The 6,160-nt window shown below is 58.1% G+C and overlaps 3 non-coding genes across 3 annotated transcripts in view; all 3 read right to left on the bottom strand.

The window, feature by feature from the left end:
* The window catches only part of LOC140214771 (large subunit ribosomal RNA), a 3,959-nt gene extending 3,617 nt beyond the window's left edge, over positions 1-342 (bottom strand). Inside the window, exon 1 of the ribosomal RNA XR_011891701.1 lies at positions 1-342. This exon is cut by the window's left edge and continues 3,617 nt beyond it. This is a non-coding gene — a ribosomal RNA (large subunit ribosomal RNA).
* A 1,146-nt stretch (positions 343-1,488) lies between these two features.
* On the bottom strand, positions 1,489-1,641 carry LOC140214772 (5.8S ribosomal RNA). The gene has a single exon (XR_011891702.1). It is a non-coding gene; the product is annotated as a 5.8S ribosomal RNA (ribosomal RNA).
* Positions 1,642-3,215: 1,574 nt separating this feature from the next.
* Positions 3,216-5,030, bottom strand: LOC140214769 (small subunit ribosomal RNA). The gene has a single exon (XR_011891699.1). It is a non-coding gene; the product is annotated as a small subunit ribosomal RNA (ribosomal RNA).
* Between the last annotated feature and the right edge of the window lie 1,130 nt (positions 5,031-6,160).

Genomic DNA, 6,160 nt, shown 5'->3' on the forward strand with positions numbered 1-6,160 from the left:
CTCGGTCGTATTTAGCCTTAGATGGAGTTTACCACCCACTTAGGGCTGCACTCTCAAGCAACCCGACTCACGGGAGGCTTCATCCCGGGCGCGCAACGGCGGAGACGGGCCTGGCACCCACTCTGGGACAAGCCCCTGTCAGGGGGACTTGCACCGTCGCAAACACCCGAGAACGTCGCCTCCCATACACCACATTTCCCGACCGCCTGCAAGGACGGGGGATTCGGTGCTGGGCTCGGTCCCGTTTCGCTCGCAGCTACTCGGGGAATCCCTGTTGGTTTCTTTTCCTCCGCTTAGTGATATGCTTAAATTCAGCGGGTTGTCTCGCCTGATCTGAGGTCGACAACGGATACATCGCTTTCGCCCATTCCAGCACGACCGAGTACGACGCCCTGCCACGTCCTTACGGACGAGGCTGGCAGGCGGCACAACGCCTGCGCGCGTGCGTCATACGAGCGGTATGCCGAAAAGGACTCGACACGTTCGAAAACCCAGCGCCAACCGAGTGCGACGCCCTACCACGTCCTTCGCCCAACACGGAGCTACTTATAGACGAGGCTGGCAGGCGGTGAACCGCCTGCGCGCGTGCGGCGCACGAGCAGTTGCGTGGTAAGCGACCGTGTCTGAAGCCCAAACACCACCGAGGCAAAGATCGCCTTAGCAGCGCGCCGCTTCAGCGGGCACCGCAGGGGCGACTAAAACCTGGCGGGAGGCATCGTCTCGTGTAGCGTCGCCCCTGCCCCAACTGGAGTGGCCCAGTCTTTAGGGGACAGAGACTGCGAAGCACTTGGACCGACGGCGGACTACGACGGAACGCTTCAGCTCCGCCAACGGGGCACCCACGCTCTCGAAGGAGACATTTTCCGTTTCGCGGCAATTCTCCGCCGTGCCGTGACTCTTCTCGCTCGCAGACGGCGCTGTCGCGTCGAACCGCTTTCGGGGGCCACCCTTCTCCTCCCCGCTCCTCGCAAGAATCTGCCGATTCCCATTCCTGCGACGAAGCCCGGAAGGGCGCCCACACAGCTGCGGTGACGTGAACGAGCGACCAGCTCTGGAGCTCGACGTACTTCGAAGGCAAACAGCGCAAATTGCGATCGCGCTGGCTTTGCGCACGGCGCGGGAATCGGCCGGCGTTTCATTCCCACGTTTTCCGTGCACGCAAGCGTGCGCTTCCGACTCTCTCGCAAACGTGCGCGCTACATGGCAACAGACGTTCGCGCCTCGTGCTTGGACCGCTCTTTCCCTGCAGGTATCCGACTCCATCCTGCGGCGGTCTTACTAGAGGCGCGCACTCGTCACGCTGCAGTAGTATTGCCTCGTTTCCGTCTTTTCGAAGAATTGGCACAACGGTTTGCCACCGTCTCCCTCTCGTGAGGCCGCTGGCGCGTGGCTTTAGCGCTCAACGTACTGTCCATGATGCCGACGCGGTCAAAACGAGTCGACGGACGCACGTTCCCTGTGCGCCGAAGTCTCTCTTGATATGTGATCCGACCCTCAGACAGACGAAGCCAAGGGAAGACCCAAGGCCGCAATGTGCGTTCAAAGAATCAGTGCTCAGTGTGTCCTGCAATTCACACCAAGTCTCGCAGCTGGCTGCGTTCTTCATCGACCCGAGAACCGAGTGATCCACCGCTTAGAGTCGTGAAAAATAGTTTGTTCAATTCAGTACAGTACAACCAGGGTTTTAGGCACGTGGCGTCTCCCTGTGTGTGGTTTCGAAGAGCGCCTTTCGGCGTGCGCTCCTCCAGTCTCGCTCTTTCGGCGGCCGCGTCTCAGCAGCTGAAAGCCTAATGGCACTCCACTCCTGCTACTCGCGCGTGTGTTTTGCGCCCACGCCTTCCTCGCTTGCCCTCGAGGCACCTTATGCCGTTTGCGCGCACTCGAAGCCGGTTTTACCTGCCAACCATCCACCGGACCCGTGTGTCTCGTGTGCACGTTCACATCGCTCCACTAAAAATTGCAAAGAGCGACAGAGCCATGATTAGGGCTAAGCCGCTGTGGAGTCTTTAACGGCTACACGGCCACGGGCAGGGCTTCACCCCCATCGACGTGCTTCGCTTCAGTCAGCAGTAGGTTCATAGAAGGGCCTCAAACACACACACACTTTCGCATCGGCAGATCGCCGCAGCATAACCGCTGTTGATCCAACAGCCTACTTGAGACGAAAGACAAGAGCCCGGCGCGCGTACTCGCGCAGCTCTCCAAAACCACTCGGCCAGTGCCAGGGACGGCTCCCTGCGCCGGCGCCACAACAAGTCTACTTGAGGCGGAAGACGAAGCCAGCAAGGGCCTGGCCGCAAGTGCGTTCGAAACCGGGACTACAGTCCCTCGTCTGTCCGTACTTCCTCTTTCGACGTGCGGCGCCTTCCCAAAGCGCACAAGTCCGCTAACCGCAGAACGCTTCCGACGTAGCAAAGCCGCGTTTCCTTCGGTACTTCGCAGCAACGCCGCCTTTCCCTCGGCGGCGGGCGAATAGCCTGCAGACGTCGTCGCATTAAACCGCGATCTCGACACCTCGCGCGTCACGAGCAGGAGCCGACCGGCAGCCTCCGGCCCTTTCGGACTCGGTGGCATTTGCCGCGGAGGACGGGAGAGCACTTTAGGCCACGGTTCCTTCCGTACTTGGCAGCCGCACCCTCATACCGACAGTTCCATGACCGACCGAGCGCCACACCGTTCCTTTAGTACTTGGGTGGCAACAAAGTCGGGTCGTTACTCCATACTCGCCGCAGGAAGCGACCGGCAGCCGCCAGCCTTTTCAGACTCGGCAGCGTTTGCCGCGGAGGACGGGAGAGCGCTCGCACCACGGTTCCGTGTGTGTACTAAGCGGCAGCGGCATTAGCTCTCGACCGTCAGTTCCTTGACCGACCGCACGCTTCGCCGTTCCCCTCGTACTGGGCAAAGCAGCAGGTCGGGTCGTCTTACTCCCATTCCGCGCAAGAGCGCCAAAGCGGACAGAAAGCCCACCCAGTGTGCGTTACGCCGTTTCTACCCGCGGGCGCGGCCAAGCCAACCGTCCAAGGTTGCAGCCGGCGTCCACTGGGCGCAACAAATTTGGCACGGGGCGCCCCTCAAAATTCAGGCAGTCCCCGGCATGTTCGGGTATAGCCGTCCCCGCGTCCAAGCGGGGCCAGCGGCGGAAAGCGTCGGGCGCAGCGAGCTGCTTCACCCACACGGGGTAGAAACAATGGCGCTCGCCACCCTTCACAATCCGGTAATGATCCTTCCGCAGGTTCACCTACGGAAACCTTGTTACGACTTTTACTTCCTCTAAATGATCAAGTTTGGTCATCTTTCCAACAGACCGGCGCAACCGAAAGGCCGCGCCGGACATCGGTCCGAAGACCTCACTAAATCATTCAATCGGTAGTAGCGACGGGCGGTGTGTACAAAGGGCAGGGACGTAATCAACGCGAGCTTATGACTCGCGCTTACTGGGAATTCCTCGTTCAAGGGGAACAATTGCAAGCCCCTATCCCAATCACGAAAGAAGTTCCACGGGTTACCCAGTCCTTTCAGACAGGGATAAAGACACGCTGCTTCCTTCAGTGTAGCGCGCGTGCGGCCCCGGACATCTAAGGGCATCACAGACCTGTTATTGCTCTGTTTCGTGCGGCTAGGAGCCGCTTGTCCCTCTAAGAAGGTTGTAAGGTGCTGGGAACCCCGCACCTATTTAATAGGCTAGAGTCTCGTTCGTTATCGGAATTAACCAGACAAATCGCTCCACCAACTAAGAACGGCCATGCACCACCATCCACCGAATCAAGAAAGAGCTCTCAATCTGTCAATCCTCCCAGTGTCCGGGCCGGGTAAGTTTTCCCGTGTTGAGTCAAATTAAGCCGCAGGCTCCACTCCTGGTGGTGCCCTTCCGTCAATTCCTTTAAGTTTCAGCTTTGCAACCATACTTCCCCCGGAACCCAAACACTTTGGTTTCCCGGAAGCTGCCCGCCGAGTCATTTGAGTAACTCAGGCGGATCGCTGGTTGGCATCGTTTATGGTCAGAACTAGGGCGGTATCTGATCGCCTTCGAACCTCTGACTTTCGTTCTTGATCAAAGAAAACATTCTTGGCAAATGCTTTCGCAGTAGTTCGTCTTGCGACGGTCCAAGAATTTCACCTCTAGCGCCGCAATACGAATGCCCCCGTCTGTCCCTCTTAATCATTACCTCGTATTCCAAAAACCAACAGAACAGAAACGAGGTCTTGTTCTATTATTCCATGCAAGTTTATTCAGGCGACTCGCCTGCGTTGAGCACTCTAATTTTTTCAAAGTAAAAGCACCGGCCTTCTCGAGGCACACAATGAAGTGCACCAAGAAAGGACCGGCATGATGTTCAGTCCGAGCCGTCGCATCGGGTAGATGCACTACTCGTCTGGAACTGAGATCCAACTACGAGCTTTTTAACCGCAGCAGCTTTAGTATACGCTATTGGAGCTGGAATTACCGCGGCTGCTGGCACCAGACTTGCCCTCCAATTGATCCTCGTTAAAGGATTTAGAGTGTACTCATTTCAATTACGGGGCCTCAAAAGAGTCCCGTATTGTTATTTTTCGTCACTACCTCCCCGTGCCGGGAGTGGGTAATTTGCGCGCCTGCTGCCTTCCTTGGATGTGGTAGCCGTTTCTCAGGCTCCCTCTCCGGAATCGAACCCTGATTCTCCGTTACCCGTAACAACCATGGTAAGCAAGTAACCTACCATCGAAAGTTGATAAGGCAGACACTTGAAAGAAACGTCGCCGGCTCGTGGCCATGCGATCAGCACAAAGTTATCCAGAGTCACCACACAATACGGGCCGAAACCCGATCGATCTTGGTCTAATAAAAGCACCCGTCGCCCAAAGGGCTTCAGGCTCACTGCATGTATTAGCTCTAGAATTGCCACAGTTATCCAAGTAGGAAGAAACGATCTAAGGAACCATAACTGATTTAATGAGCCATTCGCGGTTTCGCCTTATTTCGGCATGTACTTAGACATGCATGGCTTAATCTTTGAGACAAGCATATGATTACTGGCAGGATCAACCAGGTAATCGTTCAACTGCGCGTCCAGCCTTTCAAGCAGGCCGGACGCCGTTTTTGCGATGCCGAGGCCACCTTCAGGCGCCCCAACACGCTTCGTTCTCGCAAAGGGTAGCACTTTGCACAGTCCGAGACGACGGCGTTCGAGCTCGCTACGGCGCCCTCCCCGCAGGGCCGGGTATCGCCACGCGGCAAGAAGCACGCAACATTCTCGATAGACCGGTTGTGTCGACTCGATCGCGGCTTGCGGTTTCTCTCGAGCCCGCAGCACTGGTGGACCGACCGACACTTGCAACGTAGCCGAGACGGCAAAGCCGCTAGGCGACGGGTCACGCCCGCGCCTTCGGCGCTTTCGTATTTGATTCGTCCGAGGACGATGCGGAACACACTTCGATATCGTGGAAAAAGCGTCGTCCGACAACCAGCCCCTAACGCATCAAGCGGATGAGGCTGCAGACGTCAGCTGTGGGATCCACGGGAGCGATACCGGGGACACGCTTGACGGGCACGAAGCCCGCCGCATATCAAACACCCAGGTCGCTTTGGGGGCGACTGCTCTCTGGGACCCCCATATAATAGCAGCGATAAGTACCCAGACCTCCATGGGGCCGTACTCGTGCCACTTTCGACGAGCGTTTGGCGAAAATCGTGCCGCCTCGTAACGCCGCGAGCAAGATTGAAAGCTTACGTCGGCAGCACAATGCCGAAGTCGTGAAAGCGCAGCGCGTCTACCGAATGCGCGAACGGCAATTTCTCGCTAATGGCCAGTACGGTTTCCTGCACAATTGCCTTTCTGTCGCCCTACGGGGCCCCCGGCCGATCGATTCGAGGCACGCTAGCACGGCCCCTTCGCCATTTCCGAGCACGAGTGCGAACAGTGCGGGCGGCGTGCTCGACGCCCCGGCTGACGTCGTTTCGGACTTTGTCTCTTCGCGTGCTCGCGGCAACGCCGCGGCCAACGACGACGTCTGCGCGGTTCTTTGCCGGTTCCCGGCGTGCTATAGTGCAGCCCTCTGCAGGGTGACACCGGCTCCGTCGTGGCCGTGCGGCGGCTTGTACGCAAAAGTTGCGTCAAAGGCGTCGCGCTCGCGCCGCCCCGGCACACGCGGTTTCGGACTTTGTCTCTTCCAGCGCTCGCGT

This window comes from Dermacentor andersoni, unplaced genomic scaffold (assembly GCF_023375885.2).
Source record: "Dermacentor andersoni unplaced genomic scaffold, qqDerAnde1_hic_scaffold ctg00000619.1, whole genome shotgun sequence".
NCBI classification, from domain to species: Eukaryota; Metazoa; Arthropoda; class Arachnida; order Ixodida; family Ixodidae; genus Dermacentor; species Dermacentor andersoni.